Source organism: Tachysurus fulvidraco, chromosome 1, assembly GCF_022655615.1.
Source record: "Tachysurus fulvidraco isolate hzauxx_2018 chromosome 1, HZAU_PFXX_2.0, whole genome shotgun sequence".
NCBI classification, from domain to species: Eukaryota; Metazoa; Chordata; class Actinopteri; order Siluriformes; family Bagridae; genus Tachysurus; species Tachysurus fulvidraco.
Window position 1 is genome coordinate 23,415,734 of NC_062518.1, and position 23,475 is coordinate 23,439,208.

Here is a 23,475-nt window from a genome sequence, read left to right on the forward strand (position 1 = left end):
TTGTATAGATGCTCTCTTTGGAGTACATTGTGCTTTTTGAAACCTTTTTTCAGCCTCTAACTTCCACAAGTGAAAAGCTGTCCAGTTTATTTCTACCCTGCTCTTCTTCTTCTTCCCAACATTATCTCTCTCCATTTGGGTCAGGTTACCTTTCAGCAAATCTAACTGCTTCAAGCTAAAACTGCCGCCATCTGGGAAGCCACACTCCGTCACCCACCGCAGCAATTGTGACACAGAATCAGGACCATAATTATTTCTCATATAATTCACGTTAGGTCCAGTGACACACACTGGGTTTTTATTGAGCATGCTCTTAGAAATACTGTTGCCCATGACTATCTTAGTTTATTGTTGACAGTCTCTGCACCAGAAAGCCTGTGCTGTGTGTGTGTGTTATCTTTTGTTTTGGCCTTTTCTCTTTTCCCCAAACCTGCTTTGCTCTCCGGAGAGTCTACACCGAGCTCGTCAGCTCTTAGCGGCGGGTTTTCTCAAAACCTCGCAAACAAGACACCTTTAGCACCTAATCCCAGATTAGTGCCGTGCTTTACTTTTGTATTTTAGGCCTTGCACTAGGTGCCTATCCAGGTCACTGACCTGTCGACAGATCCAGGTTTAAATCCTGTCTTTACAGCACTTTCTACACAGAGACAACCAACAATATTCACTATTCAACACTAATGAATTCAACTATGGTTTTCAAAATAAAACCCTTACAACTTTAGCAGATTAATCAGTGTTCTTTAACACAAATAAAAATAGATTCTCTCACCTTCCACACATCCAAGTACTTTTGATTCCAGCGTTGAGGCGGCTCACGGTGAACTCCCGAGTCCTCTCACGCTCATAGCCAATTTTGCGGTCGAGGTGAAGTTAACAGCCTTCAAGGCTCGAGCGCTGCAAGCCTCCCCGGGAATCCCTGAAGTCGACTCTCAAACGCGGAATCCTGCCGACAACGCCAGCCTGTTGTGGAAGTTTTGAGGTTCGAGAGAATTAAAGCATAAAAATATCACACCAACAGGCACGGGCAAGAGTATAAAGGTTTTCATGGTTTATTGTTTTCAGCTTTGCAGAAGGACCCAACACTCTACGTGTAAAATCAGAGAGGAAGGGCCACCATTATTGATAACACCAGCATTTTATAGACAGGAATAAAATAAACAGGACATGTAAAACCAAAACATCATCCACCATTGGCTTAGAAGCATCGCCTGTTCATCTTCTGACCAAGCTAATCCCACGGGAACAGAAAAGGTCTCATGGGAAAGCTCTGATTAAATGCAGTTTTAGAAAGAAACAACTGAAATCTCTAGTCACAATAACTACCAGCCATGGGAAATACAGAAGCCTAGAAGGACAGATTCATGTGTTCTTCTCTAAAGTAAAAATTTCCACTACAATTTTTACTGTCATTTATCCCTGTGTCAAAGTTCGCTAGCACGGTAAGTAGCATTGTGCTAATTCACGTCACAAGAGGATCTCGCTTAGGTAGAAAACATTAGACTGTAACACGGTGTAATTTAAACCTGCTTTATTGTAAAAACACTATGAAATTAAAGTCACATTCTCTTACCGTGAGCTGACTGAGTTTGGTCGGGAGGACCGCGGAAATCCATGGAGTTTTCTTTGTCTTTTAATTCGGATGTAGGATGTTGCTCCGTGCAGCTGAGTGTTGTGTTTGGATTTAAACAAAAATAAACAAGTTAAAGAAAAACATCAAACACGACGGATATGACGTGTGCACAGTTTCTAACAGGGCTCGCGAGATGTGTGTAAAAAAAAGCTATTAATGAATTATTAAACAAAATGTAAAAAATAATAACGTTATTATTATTGTTATTATTATTATTATTATTGGGTTTTTTATATACATATACATGATCATATACAATGGAAATGCATGTTTATGGATAAGCCGCACTTGTAACGTCGCGGGTGTCTGTCAGGCAAACTCGCAGCCACCAGCACGCCTCTGTATAGGCTCTCGGTCACATGGTTGCAATTAGCGCAACTCGCGACACCTGTGCACGCCGCTATTTAAGATGCTGAATTTGGGCGCTCGGACATAGTCTGCGCCAAAGTCGGCGTGGCAATACGTATCAGAGTGTATATCGTTCTAAGAGGTTCTATATTGTAATATAAAAGTATATATAAAAGCTCAGTAGGATTTAAGAAAAGTTTCAACTTGTAGTTCAACACGGTAATCTGTATCAGAGCGTGTTGCGCTCTGAGCGGTAATATAGCAACTAAAAGCTTAAAAATAAATATTTTGTTTGTTTCAGAGTGGTAATGTGTATCAGAGCGCAAAGCGAATTAACCTGAAATGTAATTGTTGAGTAAGAAGTAACCGCTTCTGTGTTCATCTTTGCGCCTTCCTGGCGTATCGATAGAGTTTCAGTCCGACGATTCAGGGAGCAAAGACTCCGCGGTGCGAACCCCGCTTGGGGTGTTCTCAGTCACCCAAAACATTCCACCTTCACTTATTATTTTGGTTCATACAGGTGTGTGTGTGTGTTTGTGTGTATTCATGATTACAAGCTAATCCCTGCACTTTTCAATAAGATATCAATTAAGTGTAATAAGTTATGATTTAAAATCCAAATACAATTGCATTAAAATTACAGGAAAATCTGTGATGCTCCCATGCAGTGTTGGGCAATAACGCATTGTAATGCAATTACTTTTGACCGTAATACTCTAACGCATTACTTTTTAAATAAAGTAACGCCGTTAATACATGGTGCGTTGTCCGTTACCTTTTTTAATTTAATTCATTTTGTCTGAAGTGTGTCCTACAGCCTAACCTGCACTGTAAAAACATAAAAAAAAAAAAAATCGCGTAAAATTTCTGGTAAAAATCTGGCAGCTGTGGTTGCCAGAAATCTACTGTAAAAATTAGTTGAAACGATTTTGTTTACGGTACAAAGAAAATTTTGCCTTTATGGTAGATTTCTGGCAACCACAGCTGCCAGTTTTTTTTTACCATAAATTTTACATTTCACTTGCAAGTATTTACATCACAAGTGAACTGTAAAATTTACAATAAAAACTGGCAGAATCAGAAAAATGAAAGTTGATCAATCATTCAGTAACACCCAGAACTGGTTTGGAAAGCAAATATACCTTTTTAATACCACAAACATCTACAATCACAACTATATTCTTTTCCTTAAAACAGCAGGGAAATGTATTCCAGAATAAACATTAAATTATTACAGTCTTTACCAGAAGGCAACATTCATTAATCTGATCAGTATTCTATGCTCTTAATGGCATGTGGTTAATCAAGGAAATACAAGGAGAAAAACAGTTATTTTAGCGACATTCAATTATTAATGCAAAAGTATGTCACTGCTTAAATAATTACTGGTATAGTAACGAACATACCATAAGAACAAAGCAGTATATTGGTAAAATATACAATTCTAAGAGGACAGCTCACACATTTTCAACATCTTCCAGTATAAATTTGAAAAGCATAATCGAAACAATGTACAAAGAACTGTTACAAATGTTTTCCCATTTCCAGTTAATTTTTGTGAATACATCATGTTAACAAATGAGAAGTTACTGTAAAGTGCAATTATGTGTTAAATGGATTAATGCCTACCTTTTGTATGAATTCCAGAGTAGAACCAAGTTCCAAAGGGTAATGAATGTTTAAAACAGTAGTAACTGCTAAACATCATGCAAATTCCTGCGACGAATGTAGAAATGTGTGGAGTTGAAATCTTCCGGTCGATGCTCAGCATGAAAAGCTTTGATGTGTAGCATGAGTTGCCTACAGACAAAAACAAACAAATGCGTTTTGGTCTTGCCTTAGAATGACATGACTGAGTAATGTCAAATTTTACTCGCCAGCAAGTAAAACAAAACCTGTAATTTTTTATTTTTTTTCCCTAAACACAAAGAAAATTTGTAGAATGTGTGTTTGTAACCAGAGTTTTGGGGCGCCACTGATTTCCACAGTATTTTGCCCACAACTGTTCGGTTAGAAGCCTTCTTCAGAATAATAGCAGAACAAAAATCTATACAGGTTGAACAAATTTAATGAGTGAATTACAGAATTATAATTTTGAACTAGGCTCACATTCACATCTAATATTAAAATAGGCTCACATTTCTTAAATACAAATCAAAATTTTGAAATGAGCCCATTTCACTTACTTCAGACTCGCCTGATCTGGATTCAAATACAGCAGAACACTGCTCTGATGTAACTGACAGTATCGCTGATGCAGAAGGCCGATGTGAATCAGTAATGCTGTTATGGGCGAGGCTAGCCCCTTTTTAGGTGTGCTTCAGCACCCCTAAAATTTGGAGTGAGATGTTATACTAAAATTTTGTTTGCCTTTTACAAGGTTAAACAATGTCTGAAACATACTCCGTAGTTTCTGGTTTAAAATGTATGTGTTAAGGATGAAAAACATTTTTGGACTACTTTAGCCCAGCAGGTCACCGCCGCTGTGGAGTAGCACAGGACCTGGGTGATAGTAAACTTACACGACCTTCCTTAATATGGTTCTTTAAGTGAGCAACAAGACTAGCCTCATCCTGGCACTGATAACGACATGGTGAAACGCTACAAATCAAATCCGTGTCAACCACTGCATGTTCAGTGACCGCAGCAGTAGAGCTGTTATGGCACCGATTAAAAATGGGTCTTAAAATGTTACATACAATAGCAACACATTTCAAAATGGCGTGAGGTTCGTTGCGATCCAGTCTGCAGTGCAGAACATATTCCCTCAGACTTTGCACTGTTAAACTACAAAAACAGCAAGTGTACATTTTAATGTATATAAATCTCACTCGTCGTGAACTTAAGTGATAATCGAGGCGAGATATCATTTAAACGTTCGCTTCAGCAACTTAAGTAAAGTTGGCCATATATTTACAGATTTGAGTTTCGAGTCAATAACTCCGGAGATAAATGCTCTTTTTACTCTAACACCGTTTTATAATAGTAATGTAGACCATAGTAAATTTTACTCTATCAGCTTTACTCTGCAGTGGATATAATTATGGTGAGTTGATGATCAGGGTGATTGCTTGCTAAAACTGCCAGACACAGGAACAGTTTCTTTCCCCTGGCAAAGTTCTGTAGCTCCTGCCAGATGATGTCCATGGTGCAAAGGGTCAGTAGTGATTTTCCCTGCCTGGTTTCTGGTTCTTGTGCCGTTCAAGTCCTGGAGAGTGGGTGGGGGTGGGGGGGTGCAATTATTTTTTCTGCTGTTCTAACCGTGCTTTGCAGTCTGTTTCTGTCCTGTTTTGTTGCTGCACCAAACCACATGATGCTGTTCTACACTGCAGTCATGGAATCTGTCCTGTGCACATCCATCACCAACAGCTCCTGTGGCAAACCATATTCCTTATTTGACGTAGAAAGTACATCCTCTGCTGGGCCTTTTTGATGATGGCATTTATGTTGCACTCCCATTTCAGGTCTTGGGAAATGGTAGTGCCCAGAAACTTGAAGGCCTCCACAGATGACACCGGGCTGTTGGATATTGTGAGGTGGAGTAGTGTTGAGGGGTCTTTCCTAAAGTCCACAATCATCACCACAGTTTTGACGGTGTTTAACAGTTGGGTCACTTGAAGTGCAGTCATTAGTGTAGGGGGAGAATAGCAGTGGGGAGTGGACACATCCCTGTGGAGCACCAGTGCTGATTGTCCGAATGCTGGAGGTGACACACCTCCCAGTCTCACCTGTTTCCTGTCAGGAAGCTGGTGATCCACTACAGATGGAAGGGGGTATAGTGAGCTTTAGGAGTTTGGAGTGAAGAATTTCACAATAGTATTGAAAGCCTCCAATTTTCTGTGCTTGGGAATGGAACAGAGCATTAACTGCTCATTGGCTGGCTTGGTTTCGTGCCGGTTAGAGCACAAGATATAATTGAATAAGCAACTGATGACTTATTTACCGATATCCACATTCATGTATTATTGGGTGTGGCTTTGTTTCCACACAAGTAAGCTAACTCATGTCAACTGCATGAACCAGACAAAGCACAATTTATATATTGCTAAACAACTAGACAATTTACTAAAACATCCAAAAAATTTGTTTATGTATGAGTGTGTACAGTATGTACTTGGGCACGCAGACAGTTGGGCTCCGCAATCAAGTTGACCAGGTCGTAGTTGTTCTCTCCTTCAATAACCAACCTGGTTATATGTTTGGCACCAGTCAGGTGGATTTTCTTCACTAGGGGAAAAATGTACTCATTTGCAGAGACAGACAGAGAGAGATTAGTGAGATGCTGCTTTGTCTTTTGTTTGGCTCCTTATTCCAAAAGCAAGAGGAGTGTAAAGTAGACTGTATACACTGTTGTATTTAAGGAAATACTTCTCATGCTGTGAGGAAGTCTCTTTGAGCTGTATTTGTGTGCAAGTTTGTATATGACAGACTCGCACAGCATCCTGATCTGTTCGTCCAGATCAGCTGACTCCACCATGTAGATTGTCCGTGGCTTCTGAGCTGGTGCAGGAACAGCAGACTGGGAAAGTAAAAGAATATTATATATATTAATAATAATAAATATTGTTGTACTTTAGAAGTAGAATTAGTAGAAAAAAATTAATTAATTAAACATCAAATGTACAGTTAATATTATATTATAATATTAAGCAAAAATGTTATTTGTGTGTGAGAATCTGTTTAGCTGCAGCACTGTTCAGTACCTCAGACTGGGAGATGAAGGAGCCTGTAGACAGAAAACCATAATACAATTTTTAAGTTAAAATACATTTTATTTTGGAGAGAGAATAATCTATATTTTAAAAAAAGCCTGTAATGTTTGCTATTCATCCTTATATACAACAGCACAGTGAGGGTCATATTGTATTTATGAGATGATTAGCTACATTCTACAGGTAGAAAACATTGTAACTAAAAGTCCGGCACTAATCATGTACGTGTCTAATCACTGTAACACCTGGTTTACTGTAAAACCTGTAGCGAGGATTGTGAAAAGTCAGCAAACAGAGGAAATATTTTATTGTGAAAATAAAATCGATACTTAAGTCAAGTTCATAGATTCGTTTCAGTATTTTTATGTCATTTATACCTGTGTTCAAGTTCGCTAGCACAGTAACTAGCATTGTGCTAATTCATGTCAAAAAAGGATCTCATTTAGATAGGAAACAGACTGTAACACGGTGTAATTTAAACCTGCTTTATTGTAAAAACACTATGAAAATATAACAAGTGCATCAAGTGGGTAAATATCAGTGGACTATTTTATGTTGTTACTGACCCAATTGGGGACTGTAGGTAAATGAACCCCACATTTTAGACAAACTGGGTGCTATTGAGCCACTTAAGAACACCTTTGTCTGACCTTTTTGTCCACACTTAACAGCTGACAAATGTGATGTACTTGTCAAATTTCAAGTTAATCTAAGCACACCAAAAGCCTTAAATATGCCTGAAATAAAAGTAAACTTTGACACAATGCCATTTGAGATCAAAAATCTGTTCGCAATTTTGCATCTCCAATATCTGTGTGTCATGGTGGCCAACTCTGGTCTCAATTGCATGAACCCCCTAGGAGAGAGTATTTAAAAGTTTACCGCATGCAGCTGTCAAAATCCACCTTTGTGAAAGTGATGTGACGTACGGCTAAGTACGGTGACCCATACTCAGAATTCGTTCTCTGCATCTGACCCATCCAAAGTGCACACACCGCAGTGAACACACACACAGACACACACCCGGAGCAGTGGGCAGCCATTTATGCTGTGGCGCCCGGGGAGCAGTTGGGGGGTTCGGTGCCTTGCTCAAGGGCACCTCAGTCGTAGCCGGCCCGAGACTCAAACCCACAACCTTAGGATTACGTGTCAGACTCTTTAACCATTAGGCCACGACTTGCCCCAATGTGTGACTGACACACTTCCTGGGACTTGTTGGTGGCGCTATAATCACAACTCACAATAGGCAAATCGATTTATAGTTTTTTACGCTTTTATTGGTTTTATTGCCTGTTTTGTTTTTATAAGAGAAATGCTTGGAAAGTGTGTGTGTTGTTGAGATTGGAATGGCCAGACATCAAAATGAATGGTCATGACTGTAAAACAATAGCTTGGCAGGCTACCTGGTCATAAAAATTAATAGCCCCAGACATGTATAACAAAAGCTTTTAATGGTCAGCAATTCATTTAATATGCAGACTGTATGCATGATCACCTGAGTTTAGCAGCTGTTTCTCAAACAGGGGGAGGAGAAAAGGATCAGACAGTCTCAGATAAATGTTTGTAGTAATCTCATTGTTATGAAAATCATAAAATTTGAATGATACTCATGTGACTTTCAACCCAGTACTTTTCTGGATTGCTCCAGGACTGATTTCATGTATTTATACATGAAATAAAATTGTTTAATGCAGGAAATGTATAACTTATAATAACTTATGATGATTGACAGTAAATCTCAAAGGGTCTTCTTTCCAAAGATATTTAAATTGTGTATGGAGCAAATTTATCAGAAACTGTTAACATTTAAAGTTAGGTAGCGCATTTTCAACTATGAGTCCCAAAGTCTGTGTCGAGGCCTTAAACGAAGCATGATTTAAAATGTTGTGTGCTATAAGACGGGCTTTGAAAAATTTAGGTAAAAGTTGCATTACCTTTGAATCGCGACTCTACGTGTTTTAGCCGTTGTTTGTGGAGGTAGGTTTTGTCTGTCTGCTAAAAAGTGAGTTTGCAATTGTTTATATGATTAATTTTGTTTCAGATAAAATGGCTTACAGTAGCAATACAAAAATTCCCATGTGGATGACGAAGAATTTTCTTGATTAAGAGAGAGGTTCCGCTTTGTAGCAGTAAGTACTTAAATGCTTAAATATGTGTTTGGGAGAACGAATGATTTATTTTCAAAATGTTTGTGATGTGTTTTTCTTTTTTTGTTTAGTATTCGGCCTTGGATCCAGCAACACCCAGGAATTGGATCAAGGAGGTGGTCACCGAAGTTGGAGTTGTTGTGATTAGGAAATTAAATTTAAGAGATCTGAGCAAAACAAAGCATGAAATGAGCAACATGGAAACGGAATTGAAGGCAGCAAAAGCTGCTCAGTATTTTTTGAGAAATGGTAGATAATGGATGCTTTTCATTAGAATGTAGTGTATTGTTTTTATATTATGGATTTGCATGGAAGTTTCATTGTAAATAAAATGTTTTATTTTCAGATGTTACTTCTGAGCAGGAAGGAGGTTCCGTTTTTAGAAATGGTAAATAATCAATGTTTGTTACAGTGTAAAGTGTACTTTTTACTATTGTGGATTTGAATGCAAATTAAAATGTTTAATTTTCAGATGTCCTTAACTCTGAGTAGAAGGAATGGTCTGTTGAGGGTGCCATAAGGACTGTGACAGAGGAAGCAGCACACTGAACTTCCAAAAATATTTGTATTTCTGTTTGAAAAGTTTTATTTAGTTTGTAATTGTATATGTATAGAGTGTTTATATAATAAATATGTTTGCAGTCTTTTGGGTATATGGAAAATTGCATTGTTTAAATGTAGTTAAAATGGAAGTTTTTATTATAATGAATGAATCTTGTTTAGTTTGTTCTTTTTAAATCACACAAAGTAATAAATTATGCAGTTACATGTTTATGGATAAATAATAAATCCTGCTTGTTAAATAAGATTTAAATGATACAAATTAACAATTGTTAAAGTATTACATTGTCACTGGCCTAAAAGCAGTGTTAAGGTAGTTAGTAACTGTCATGGTGTGTAGTTTATCAGAAATATAATTTGGTGTAATGGTAATCATTTTTGTCTTTTCATCCAAGAGATAATCTTTGTGTACATACACAAACGCTAAACAATAGCTACCCAGGCAATAGACATTTGAACGATTACATGCATTTCATTTTCTCAAAACCATGTCTATATACTTGCAAGTATACTTAATGTGCCTTGTGGCATAAGTTTAATTTTTACGATCTTTGATCGTATGTACTTTTTATTTATTAACAATTAGACTTTACTGAACCATTTAGAAAAATGTAATTTTACAATTTACTAATTTTATATCTAATGTTGCACAAAGCTGTAGCCACCCAAGTAGCACAACAATGAATGTGTTTTTCATTAAGTTTACATTTGTACTGTATGCCTTATCGTATTTTTAATATTCATATGCGTCACTTCGGCTGTACGTGTTTAATTGCTGGTCTGTCAGGTCTGTCAATTGTGAACTATTTGTGAGACATTTGTCAGATAGTTTACATGCTTATACCCACACCTTGTATTTGTCACGCTGCGAAACAAAATTATTCTTCATACAATTACTGGACGCAGGCATACAGAGGGAAGTTCTGTGACACGTCCAAAATCTGTGACGAGTTTTTACGTGTACTCAAGGTTCTGCAGCAACATGCAGATAACGTGAAAGCAGCACGAGAACGATTAGAGAAATGATACGAAGGGGTTTGCTTTCAATTGATGTGGTTTTTTGGTTATATTGATGGGGTTTTGCAGCACCACGTAAAATCAAACACAGGACAAATACAAGACAATCAGAAATTAGAATGAGTTGTTTATGGGTAAATAATGCGATCACGCTGCAAGTACTTGTTACAACATTGATGCGCATGCACGCGGAGTGGAATTTGAAAGAGAAAAGTAAAGTAAATTGAGCAATGCTCTGTAGATAGCTTTTTATAATTTTGTAATTTTGATATTTAAATATGAAGCAATTGATTTCATGTCTAGGAATTTTTTCTGTTATGATTTCTATTTGTGCTGATCAATTGTGAACAATTGGTAAAATAGACATGCTAGCAAAATTTGAGAATTTGGAGGGGCAGAGTGGCTCCTCCCCTACTCTCACTTCGGATAAAAGCTGAGACTTCGGGTTGAGAGTTCCACACCGGTGGATTTTACTAACAGTTAAAAGTTTCAACAAAGCCTGGGGTATGTGAAAACATTTATTTGTCAACAATAGTTGTTAAGGGTTAAACATGTAACTTGTATAAATATATTTGTGTGAAATAATACTGTGTAACGAAGTTGAGGATATTGAGAATAGTACTTTTTTTATGTTGTGGTCATTTGTTACAATTAAAAAGACTGTAATTTGTTATTAAATTAGGTTAAGACATTTAAACTTTAATGTTTTATTGATAAGTTTACACAAACATATTTCAAGTTTTTAAATAGGATTGTGTTTTTGAAGTGATTTAGCTTCTTTTTTCCATTGATTTCCCTTACACAATATATAAAGTTAATCCCTTTAATTGTTGCCTATTGGAATTGTCTAGATGGTCATTGACTAGACGCTATGGTTTTCATCTTGTGCTCATGTTTTTTGGAAAACAATGATGTAGCTATTAGTGTAATTGTGAACATAATACTGAACATAGTAATGAAATTAAATGTTGAATGTATTTTGTATGGTATTCTATTGGCTGAGCAGCAGTTTGTAACCTAATTTTGTAGATAGGAAGCCAACTCACTTCAAAGACTCAAGTAATTTTTTTCTAACAAGACTTTTTGTCTTGAGGATATTTATGCTGAGGGAACTAAACTGGTTAAAGAGATAGCTAAATGTAAAAGTTATGGTAAAAAGTTTAGTGAGCAATACTGCATTTTTAATAAAATGTGCAAAGTGGCAGAAGGGGAGTCACTGACTAGAGGACATGAATTGTACAAGACACTTCAAGCAATTTTTCTAAATTATGAATCTTGTTTAGTGAAGATTGACAGAAAAACATGTGCAATTATCAGATGTAGTGATGTCTATGCTGTTGTAGATTGTAATGTTCACGATGCATGTGAGTTGGGATAAAATATGGGTAGTGCTGTTTTCAACACAAATTGGCAAGATTTATTTTGTCATATCAAATGTAATGGAAACCTTGGGTGCTATTAAGTTTAGTATAAGTGGAATTAATGTAGAGGTGACCACCAAATACGTTGTCATGTGTGAACAGTGATGTTGTAGGAGAAAGCAGTACATCAAATGCAAGACAGTGTTTGTGGCTCATTTCATCAAGGTGATAGCAGGTTCAAGTGGCCAGGAAAACAATTAGTTTAGCTGCAATGGCAATGCATAGTGTACATACTGTCTTTTCATGGGAAACAAAAGATTTAGATAATGTTTTAACTATTGGTGATAACTTGTATGGTTATTTGCATGAAAACTGTATTAGTGATCCGACACCACAGAAGTGGTTGTGTGTTCCAGATCTTCCTTGTGAATGTGTTTAATGAGAAAAAGGTTCATGTTTGAATATGGTAAATGTGTTTCTGGATTTGTAGATATGAATGATGGAGAATTGATAACAGCTGGTGTGTGTGCCATTAGTCCATGGTCTGCAAACAGTGTTTGAACAATATGAAACATGCTTTTTAACATTGAATGGAAATACCTGTGCCATTATTAAGCTAAATGGACAGTTTGCTGTGATTGATTTCCATGCACGTAGTCAGAGCCGGATTAAATAAATGGACTACACTAGGCAGGCTGCATTTTTTTGGGCCCCCCTCCATCGATGTTATTTATGAATTGAAATCTGAAACTTAGTTACTAATAAAAGTTAATTCACATTTTACATAGCCCAGTCTTTAGTTACAAATTGGTTATGTTGTATATTAAACAGTCTATCAGACTATTTTTTGATATTCGTTATTTATACGTCATTACACGGGCGCCACAGTGTCTTCTGCCGCATCTTCCTCCGCGTCTTCCGCTGCATTTCTCGCCACATCTTCCACCGCATTCACAGCTGTCAGACGGCTGCCCGACAGAAACTTTTGCAAAGCCCCCCGCTGTCTCTTCTTTTGTTCTTCTCCATTTTTTTTTCTTTTTACGTTTTGCCGCACCCGAAAGCATCTTCAAAGTAAGCCTACTACTCAAAACACACCTGTCTGCTATATTTGTTGTCCTGCTCTGACGTCTGACCGCCGCTGACGTCTCCTCGGACTTAACTGGCTGGCGCCTCTATATAAATACAGTCTTATAAATATAAATACAGTCGTTTAAATAAACCGTCACTATTTTTATTTAATTAAAAAATAATGAAAAATTGTAGATAGGACATTTGTACATTTTATTTTTATTATAACTTTTTTTTTATACATTTTTTTTTGTCCCTCTGTCTGGGTCCCATCCCGCCAATCGGGCCCTAGGCACGTGCCTAGTTTGCCTTTGCGTTAATCCGGCTCTGCACGTAGTAGAACTGGAATTCCTGATAGTGATGGTTTAGTGTGATTTGTACATTACAATTCATTGAGCTGTGTTTTGAAACATTAGTTTTTTACGATTGTTTACACACTAAAATTAAAATTCACACAATTAGCAAAATTTTACTCCAATGAGCAAAACACCTCCACAGATTTGCAAAACATTACACACAGTGATTTGTAAAACTCTACACACATTTTCACACCTTAGACACAGATAAGGATTGTGAGGTTACTTCCTTGTAATTACAAAGCACAGGATTGCCAATTACCACACTAATGAACGAATTGGATAAACACATCTACCAGGTGTGGAAGCACACGTGCTAATTTGAAAACGCAGCACTCAGGTGTGCTATAAAAGGCAGTAGGTGAGTTCACCTGTCTTCAACAAAAATGGAAGGAGTTAGAAGAAGAAGAAGAGTGAGAATGAGAGGGGAGCTCAAGGCGGTAGAGGAAGAGGAGAAGGAGGTAGAGGAGAAGAAGGTAGAGGAAGAGGCATAGGTAGAGGAAGACACCTAGGTAGAGGAAGAGGTAGAGAAGGACTTGAAGAGGTGATAGAACCTGAACAAAGAGGACGAGGACCAAATTTGACTCGAGAAATCCGTGCAACACTTATTGACCATGTTATCAACCATGGACTGACACTGATGGAAGCTGGACAAAGAGTTCAACCAAATCTCAGCAGAAATACTGTTGCGTCAGTAATTCGGACATTTCATCAAGAAAACAGGTAAGCTAACCACACAGTATACATTGAAACTGAAGGTTGTATAATCAATATTGTTTACTGTGACATTTGACAGTAGGCTGCGCATATATATATATATATATATACACACATACACACATACATACATACATTATATATATATATATATATATAATTATTTTTCTTTTTTTTTTTTTTTACACAGGATTGAGGTTCGAGGACACCAAGATGGAAGGGTGTCCTCTCGTGCACAAGAGGCCGCCATTGTGAACATGATTTTGGCCAATAATTGTATCAGGCTACGAGCAATCCAAGCCAATATCATCAATGATGACAATATTTTCAATAACATCCAACGAGTCTCTCTGTCAACATTAGGTCGAATCCTAAAGAAAAATCAAATACATGAAGCATGAAATACATGTAACTGGGCACAGTGCAATCTCCAATGTGCCAGGGCAACGAGGGGGTAACATCACCCTTTGCGCTGCTATCACACAAAATGGGGTCCTCCACCACCATGCAAATCTGGGACCCTATAATGCAAATCTGATACTTGCATTTCTTGACCGATTTGCATGAGATTGTCACAGCATTACACCAAGTGGACCAGATGCGGTACATTGTCGTTTGGGACAATGTCTCATTTCATCGGGCTGCTCTGGTCCAGAACTGGTTCCATGATCACCCTGATTTTGAAGTTTTATACCTTCCCCCATATTCCCCCTTCCTGAATCCTATAGAAGAATTTTTTCAGCGTGGCGGTGGAAGTTATATGACCTGCAGCCTTATGACCATTTGCCCCTCATTCAGGCCATGGAACAGGCATGTGATCTTATTGAATCAGCTTCAGTGCAGGGGTGGATTCGTCACACAAGGCGATTCTTCCAACGGTGCCTTGCCAATGAAGACATAGCCTGTGATGTGGGTGAAATCTTATCCACTGTTCCAGCCAGATGGAGAGACTGATAGTTACAGTATTCTAGTTGCTTTTACAGTAGGTTTCTTTCAATTGTTTACTTTTACTTTACTTTTCTTCAGAGTCAATTCATGCAGTAATTTTTATTTGTCTATAGATTTTATTTGTTTACAGTAATTGATATTGTTGGTTGATTACTCTAACTGATTATGGTAATAAATACTGTAAGTATTGAAATAAATACTTGAAATATTCAGTCTGCAGCATCAAGTGTTGTGGAGTGCTTGGTAAGGTTATAGTAGGCCTACAGTAATTGTCTACATTCTCCTTATATCTGTAGCGATTTTGGCTCGCGAAGCAAGGTAAATATTTATAAGCAACTATAACGTTATAGTGGCTTCAAAATATTTTAACCTAAGTTGAAATTAACGGTACTGGAATTAAGGTTACGCTTATTTGGTCTGTTCGTCCGGCAAACAGGCCGCGTACCTTTATTAATTCTATGAAGGCGGTATCTTCCCGGCCAAGAAAGATTCACTTTCCTTTTACTGTATACCGTAATGCAAATTAAATTAACTCAATAGAGCATGTAGTTCAGACCAGATATTGCAGGTACCTTAATTTGTGAGCGAGACTCAGAGACAAGTCACCTGTGGCTCAAAATTATGACATTTAATGAATGAGACAAACACAACATAAAACTAACTACACAAACAAACAAAAGAAATAGGGAAAACGAAAATGAAATAAAACAAAAGAAATTAAAATTGGGGAAAGGGAGGAAGAGACTGGAAAGAAGAAGAGAGAAAGGAAGGAAAGGAAATGGCAAGCTTATACTTCAAAATTAATCACACCCTAACTGGGAAATCGTCACAGAAACTTAAATTCACCTTAAGATTCAATGAAAGATTCCTAATTAAAATTACGCATCTAAATTGGTTGGTAAAGGAAACGGTTACTTGCATTGGCTTACTGAACAAGAGTCCGGATGCAACAGAGAAATTTCTGAAAAGTCAGTTAGGGTGGGGTCAGACGTTCTTCCAAGTTCTCCTGAAGATCAGAGCAGTTGTCGTTCTTGGAAGTGAAGCTTGCTGGAACTTCGTTGAAGGAAGATGGAGTCGTCTTGAAGCTGTTCCTGAAGTCTGACCACGGATTAGTGGTGTTTGTGACAATTTAAAGGTCGCGAACTCCACCCATCTTTGGGGAGATGACCAATACTTCAGTCAGGATTTTGGAGGGAAAAACTCCCTTTGTTTCAAGTGTCTGTGGGCGTGGTTTAGCTATCAAACTTTAAGGTGACTTTATAGTTTGATCCAGGGCGTATTAAGATGGTATGGCGCCTTTCGTGCTCAAATAAAATACACCAATGCTTGAAAAATGAGTAACCGATAATTTTGTGGTCATTTGGATACTAAACATGAAGGGTAATGACGGTATGAAGGCAGCGGTACATTACATACATAGATCATTAATCAAGGCAAAGATAAAGGCAAAGAAACAAAAATGAAACAAACAAGATGCACTTTCATTAGTGAAGTAAAAAGAAAACGATAGCTTCGTATACATTCTGACATCAGACCTTAAAGGGGCATACGGCATTAGAACAGGTATACATTAACATGCCATGATCAGTAAGATATGATGATAGAGTATAACGGATTTTAAAATACAATGTTGTTTTCTGACACATGAATAAAATACACCCTTGTCAGGAAATTAAGGAGCAAATAATTTTAAGTCAGGCAAGCCTTAAAAGAAGAAACACATTACAGAAAGGGTTATAAGAATGAGAACCTTAGAGTACCTTATCTTGGGTTTTATTGGTAAAAGGAATCTCATTGTGTGTGTGTGTGTGTGTGTGTGAGTTCTGTTTGCAGGCCCCAATGAGCCGCATGGGGTTATCTGGTCTTTGTGTAGGCTCCAGTCATTCTGGAGCCAGGTGTGTGTGTAAAACTGGGTTGCTCATCAGTTAATTGAGGAGTAGATGTTGAAATTTAGGGTGCCTGGGACATGAAATCTAAAATGACTGGTACAAGACACTACATATCTCAAAACAAATCATGAATAGTGTTGTGAGTTTCTCACTATTTTTTTGTCACCTAAATTCTCTTATATACAGTCAGAATGTCTGGCCAAAAATCTATTTTTAAAAAAATTTATTTTTTTTTACAAATGTGTTTATTTATCACAGCAGTGTGAAACTGGCTGCAATAGTGTATGATCATTGATGACTGTTGGTTAAATGAAAACAAATAGCATTTTCACAAATGTGTATATGTTTAAAGTTTAATTTAAAATAAGTGAGGGGAAGTGGGAAGAACATAAATGAAGGGAGAAATGAGTGAGATGCAAATAATGATAATAAAAACCAATAAAAACAGATAAAACGTCGAAATCGAAATTCAGAAAAAAAAATTACTACTAATAGTAGTAAAACAAAAACAACCAAAATTGATGATAAAAAGGGAAACAAAACAAAATTAAAAATAAGAACAAAACAATAATAAACGAAGATACTAAAAATTAAATAAAATTTAAGGGGCAAACCACAAAAACCAGGTGGCAGAGAGAGAGTGTTAGTTCACACACGCTGAAGTCATATACGCGTCATGCGACCTTATTTCGACGGTATTATTTCCGGTTCAAATTAAGGAAGCAGGCTTTATTCGCTACCTCTATAAAATTGTAAAGACTGAGAGGACGAAACTTAATAATAAAGATAAAATAGAAGTAGTATATAATCAACAGGGTTCCTTCGCTGTTGATATGTAAGATTAGGTCTTAAGAATTAGCTGATAAGAATTACACTACTCAAATCACAGTTTAACAACTGAGGAAAGGTTTCTCCTTTCCACAAATTCAACAGTTTCAAATTCAACAGTTGCCACTCAACGGCACACAGTGGGTGGGTCAGGTTTTCTTCGCTGCCCCCCAAATAAATAAATAATGAAGCAAACAGGGTTTCTTTGCTGTTCTTATTCATTACTTGATCAAGGTTTGGGACTCCTTTTACTTACCAATCAACAACTGGTCAGTAGTATCTTTATGATTGGATCTGCATTAGGCACGCATTAGTTAGCTACTCTGATGGTAGAGAGAGAATGTACTGGTCACATTCCATCAGATGACAGTCACACACAGCTGGCTCATCATGACGTGTTCTTAGAATTAAATCAGAGTCTGTTAATGTTGCAGAATAGCTTAAATGATCAAGATCAACCTGTACAGTTAAATCCTTTTTTGATAGAAGCTGTAAACCAATTGAACGATAGTTTTAACTTATCTAACGAACAAAGTGTCGTTATTGAAACACTTCTGGTAACCCGTCAACATCAAGAACCTGCATCTCAACAAGATTTGCTTCACGGTCTTAATCAAAGTCCTATTTCTTTAAATGACTATATCATTAACTTAATCAACCAACCTGTTAATGTTCTGCAAAATCCCGAAATTGATCACGAGTACATCCCTGAAATGGTAAATGATACATAAGTAAACGTGCCGCCACCTAGTGTTGAAAATGTACCCTTAGACCACGCTGACAACGCACCACCACCTAGTGTTGAAAACAATCAAATAGGCCATGGTGTAGATAGTAATATTAGGATAAGTAATCGTGACAACTTCAATAACACAGATCATAAGAAGAGTGAATTTTTCTTCTATCGCTAATGTCAACAGTTTTGCTGAATTTTAGAATTATGTTTTAGAGATTTTAAACAGCGTGGTAGAAGTTGCGAATGAAATGATTTCACCTAAGGATTATGTCACCGTTGAAATTAGAGGTGTTACACTCAATGTGTCATCTCACATTCAACTAGTCAATGGAGCCATCGATTTATAGTCTTTTGACCATGCTCGAAAATACCATTCAAAGTAATCGTGACATTTACGGATAATTCGCTTGAACTGGTAGTACAGATAGTTCGACCACCTGACGGTGGTATAGGTTGTAGACAGAAAATTGCTACAATATTCAATTCGGAAGTTGTACAGAAGAAGATGTGACATTTTTTACAATAAAGACAACATGTACTTTGCATTATGCGTTACACAGCTTTTAAATCGTGATAAAAGCGATTTTCAAAATGAAAAAAAATAATAATAAATCGCTAAACAGCTCCAATATGATGTAGGTTTAACTGAAAACACACCAGTCACCTTTGCCGATGTGTGTAAATTTGAGGCACATTTACAGTGTAAAATTGTAATTGTGTACAAAACTAGCAATAAAGCAGGATTCTCTTTCTTTCAAACCAGCAAGATGCCCTGAGAGTTTGTGTCAATTCTGTGGTGAAAAACTTGATACAGATTGTGAACACAGGTGTTTTATACAGCTGTTAAAGAGGGAAAAGTCTAATAGAAGATATATCTTTTATGATTTTGAAACTAGACAGGAAACTGGCACTCGTATAGCTAATTTCTTATGCTGTATTAATTACCGTGGTCAGACATGGGTGTTTTCAGGTGACATGCATCGCAGCGTTTTTTAGACATTTCCGCCGTGGGAGATTCAGAGGTTATACCTTTATCGCGCATAATGCTAGAGAGATTGATTCATACCTTGTGCTAAACCATTTAGTGAAAGAAGGAATCACGCCCAAGATTATAGCACAAGGCAGAAAGATACTGTGTTTCACTGATACCGATTTCAATCAGAAATGCATCGATAGCCTGTCTTTCTTACCCATGAAGCTTAGCAATCTTCCTAAGGCCATGGGGTTCTCAGAAAAAAAAGATTATTTTCCTCATTTCTGGAACACGTTAGAAAATCAAAACTATGTAGGACCGTACCCCGAACCTCGGATTTATGGTGTGGATAACATGATGTCTAAAGACAGAGAGGATTTTTTCAAGTGGTATGCGACGGTGTCTGACAGTTTTTGATTTCAAGAAAGAGATGAATGAATACTGTGTAAATGGCGTAGACATTTTGAGAAAAGGTTGTAGGGGAGACAGGGGTTGGTTGTCACAATTTTTACTCATGCATGAATTGCTCATCTTCAAAAAATCTTTCAGCAGTAATTCCTACATGAAATGAAAACTTGGGGTCTTGGCTTTAAATGTGTTTACTTTTAGAATGTATTGTAACATTAAGTAACTAACCATGAAAGACACTCTGACACAATGTTACAACCAACCTTATGTAGCTATTTTGGCTCGCGAAGAAAGGTAAATATTTATAAGTAATTGTAATGTGTTCTAGTGACTCTAAATATTTTAACCTAAGTTGAAATTAACGGTAATGGAATTAACGTTACACTTATTTGGTCTGTTCGTCCACCGAACAGGCCGTGTAACCTTTATTAATTCTATGAAGGAGGTATCTTCCCGGCCTAGGAAGGTTCACTCCCTTTCTACTTTACACCGTAATTTAAATTGAATTAACTTAATAGAGCATGTAGTTCAGACCCGATGTTGCAGGTACCTTAATTTGTGAGGGATACTCGGAGACAATCACTTATATGGCACAAAGATATGGCATTTAATGAATGTATAATTATGCATCTAAATTGATTGGTAGAGGAAACGGCTACTTGCATTGGTCTGCGGCACAAGAATCTGGATGTAACGGAGAAATCTCAGTCAGAATGGGGTCAGGCGTTCTTCCTGGGGGTTCTGGAGAGTGGAGCTTGCCGGAAGTTCTATGAAGGAAGATGGAGTCGTCTCTAAGCGGTTCCAAAAGTCTGACCACGGATTAGTGGTGTGATTACATAGATCAGTAATCGAAGGGTAACTGATGTTAATACGATATTGTGTTCTTGTAAAGGCAAAGAAACAAAGTGAAACACAAAACAAAATGCACTTTCCTTAGGGAAGTAAAAAGAAAACGATAGCTTCGTATACATTCTGACATCGGACCTTAAAGGGGCATACAGCATTAGAAAAGGTATACATTAACATGCCATGATCAGTAATTGGAGTATAACTGATGTTAAATACAATGCTGTTTCTGACACATGAATAAAATACACCCTTGTCAGGAAAGTAAGGAGCAAATAATTTTAAGTCAGGCAAGCCTTCCTTAAAAGAAGAAACTATTACAAAAAGGGTTATAAGAATGAGAACCTTAGAGTATCTTATCTTCGGGTTTTATTAGTAAAAGGAATGTCTCATTGTGTTTTGTGTGTGTGTGTTCTGTTTGAGGGCCCCTATGAGTTCAATCGGAGAAGCCGCATGGGGTTATCTGGTCTTTGTGTAGGCTCCAGACATTCTGGAGCCAGGTGTGTGTGTAAAACTGTGTTGCTCATCAGTTAATTGAGGAGTAGCTGTTGAAATTTAGGGTGCCTGGGACATGAAATCTAAAATGACCTGTACCAGACGCTACACCCATTACGGGGTTGGTTGTCACGAGGTATGGGGTTGGTTGTCCCTATAGAGGTTCAATAGGATTTCAGTGATAAATTGGGATCTAAAACGATAATGTGTAACTTTTTAGTTTTTTAAGCTAGAAACTGCAAATAAGTTTTAATGTGAATGTCACCCCTATGATAGGTGTCATCAATGCCCCTTATGTTTAAACAATAGGATTAAAGTGGGTGATCAGTTACTTGAATTGTCTACTGTCTTGAGAAATAAAATAAAATGTTTTAGTGCTAAAACCTCTATTATCAATTCATTATGTAAGTTGCCTAACAGCAAACAAAAACAAACAGACCAACAGTCTTAAAAGGTCCACATATCCAATACTCTTAACAATTTGAACTAAAGTAGAGTCATTCAGAGTTACAAGAATCACAGTTGTGACAAATGTATGCCCCTGGATTGCCAGGGGTACAATCTTTGTATGCCCACATTTGGCAGTGAACACATCTGAGCCATACTTCCCTGGACTTGCTATTAATTTGCTGTGACTCTGAAAACTGGTAAGCCAGACTGCACACTTCTTTGGGAGAGAGACCATAATAGGTCTCAGAGGCCTTTATTATGTAATCTCTCAGCTGCTGTTCATGGTGACCGTTGAAAATCTGGCGATTTTTTTCTATAGCCAACAGGCACTGAGAAAGTGGTAGCTTCACCCTGGATGTCATCATTTGACATTTTCTGGCAGTACTGGGTCAATGTAGTTAATATCAAATTCTTTAGCTGTGCTACATATGCTTTTGCCTTCTAGCTTCACCTGCCTCACAGCCAAAAGCATAATGTCTGCTGGTGTTCTGCCCCTGTTTGTCTTTCTCTTGAAGTTCCTGACCATTCTACCAACAAAGACACAATATATCACTGTCTGCACATTCTCAGTTGAAAAAAACAACAACAAAAAACTAATTCTAATACTTGAGGGGTGGGTTGTCACATGTGACAACCAACCCTGCAAGCTATGAGACAACCATCCCCAACTGACTTCTTGACAAACATGCTAAGCTAGCTGCCACATGGCTTTTACTTGATAGCTAAAATATGACTCAAAGCTACTACTTTTGGCTTTTTAATGAGTGTTTTGTTTTTGAATGACTAATATCCTACAAGCTCTCAACACAAAAACACCAACATGAAAATTTACTCTGACCCATGAAAATAAAAAATTGTCTCCTCACCTCAATGTTTTGAGTGTACTCAGCAAAATTACAAGTGCAAATGAGTAAGCTATCAAAGGCTGACAGATTGATATCAAAATTTTACCACAGCGCCACCTAGTATGTCTGGAATAAGCAATGGGACAACCAACCCACGAGACAACCAGCCCCGGTCTCCCCTATAGCTTTCAGAAATGAAATTCGAAAAAGTTCAGTGGTGGTTCCTTTTAAATGTATTACGATTACCTCCGTTTGTCTGAAGATATTTAGAACAATGTTTCTCGAAAAAAACAAAAAAACATCACCATTCCACCTCTCGATAATTACATCAACAGGAAGAAATCTTACTCATCACCAGCCATTCAGTGGCTCAAATACATTTCCGCCACACAACCTACCTATTCAATATGCTCTGAACGAAGGTGAAGTCGTGTTCGGTTCATATTTCGTTGAAGGATTTTGTGAAGTGGTTCAGACGCGTAAGGCTTTTGAGTTTCTCGGTTGTTTTTATCACCGCATCCTTTTAACCGCAAAGTTAGCTTTGGTGATGTCAGGGTTAAGTCGTTGGAAAAGAAAGTATTTGCAAGACACACACAATTCGCATGTCACAACGCTCTGGGAGCACGAGTGGCATGAAATGAAGGAAAACGACGTGAGTGATAAACTTTCTGAAAGAGTTTGACTTTCCCCAAATGTTTAATCCCTCGAGATGCCCTTTACGGCGGTCGAACAAACGCTTTGCATTTACACTATGTAGCACAACCTGGAGAAAGAATAGATTATTACGATTTCACGTCACTTTATCCGTATGTAAACAAGTTGAAAACATATCTTATCGGTCACCCCACAGTCATTTTTCATGCCTTTGAACCTCTGGATAATTATTTCGGAATAGTTCGAGCAAAAGTATTACCGCCTAGAGGTCTGTGGTCCCCAGTTCTTCCGCACAGTGTAAATAAACTCCTTTTCCCTCTGTGCAAAACATGCAGCGAGCAACAACTAAAACATTGCGATCATTCAGACCAGGCACGAGCTCTAATGGGTACGTGGGCCACCATCGAGTTAGCGAAAGCCATCGAGAAAGGTTACCAAATATTCAAAATGTTTGAAGTCTGGAATTTTCCTGAAAGGATCCAAAAA

General features: G+C 37.6%; 1 long non-coding RNA gene across 2 annotated transcripts; it reads left to right on the forward strand.

The window, feature by feature from the left end:
• Positions 1–1,396: 1,396 nt before the first annotated feature.
• Positions 1,397–9,938, forward strand: LOC113633891. 2 transcript variants are annotated; one of them, XR_007144800.1, is made up of 5 exons: positions 1,397–1,439; positions 8,732–8,819; positions 8,909–9,086; positions 9,184–9,225; positions 9,310–9,938. It is a non-coding gene; the product is annotated as an uncharacterized LOC113633891 (long non-coding RNA). The 2 variants fall into 2 exon arrangements; XR_007144799.1 differs by lacking the exon at positions 1,397–1,439 and having other exon boundaries at positions 8,006–8,819.
• Positions 9,939–23,475: the final 13,537 nt, after the last annotated feature.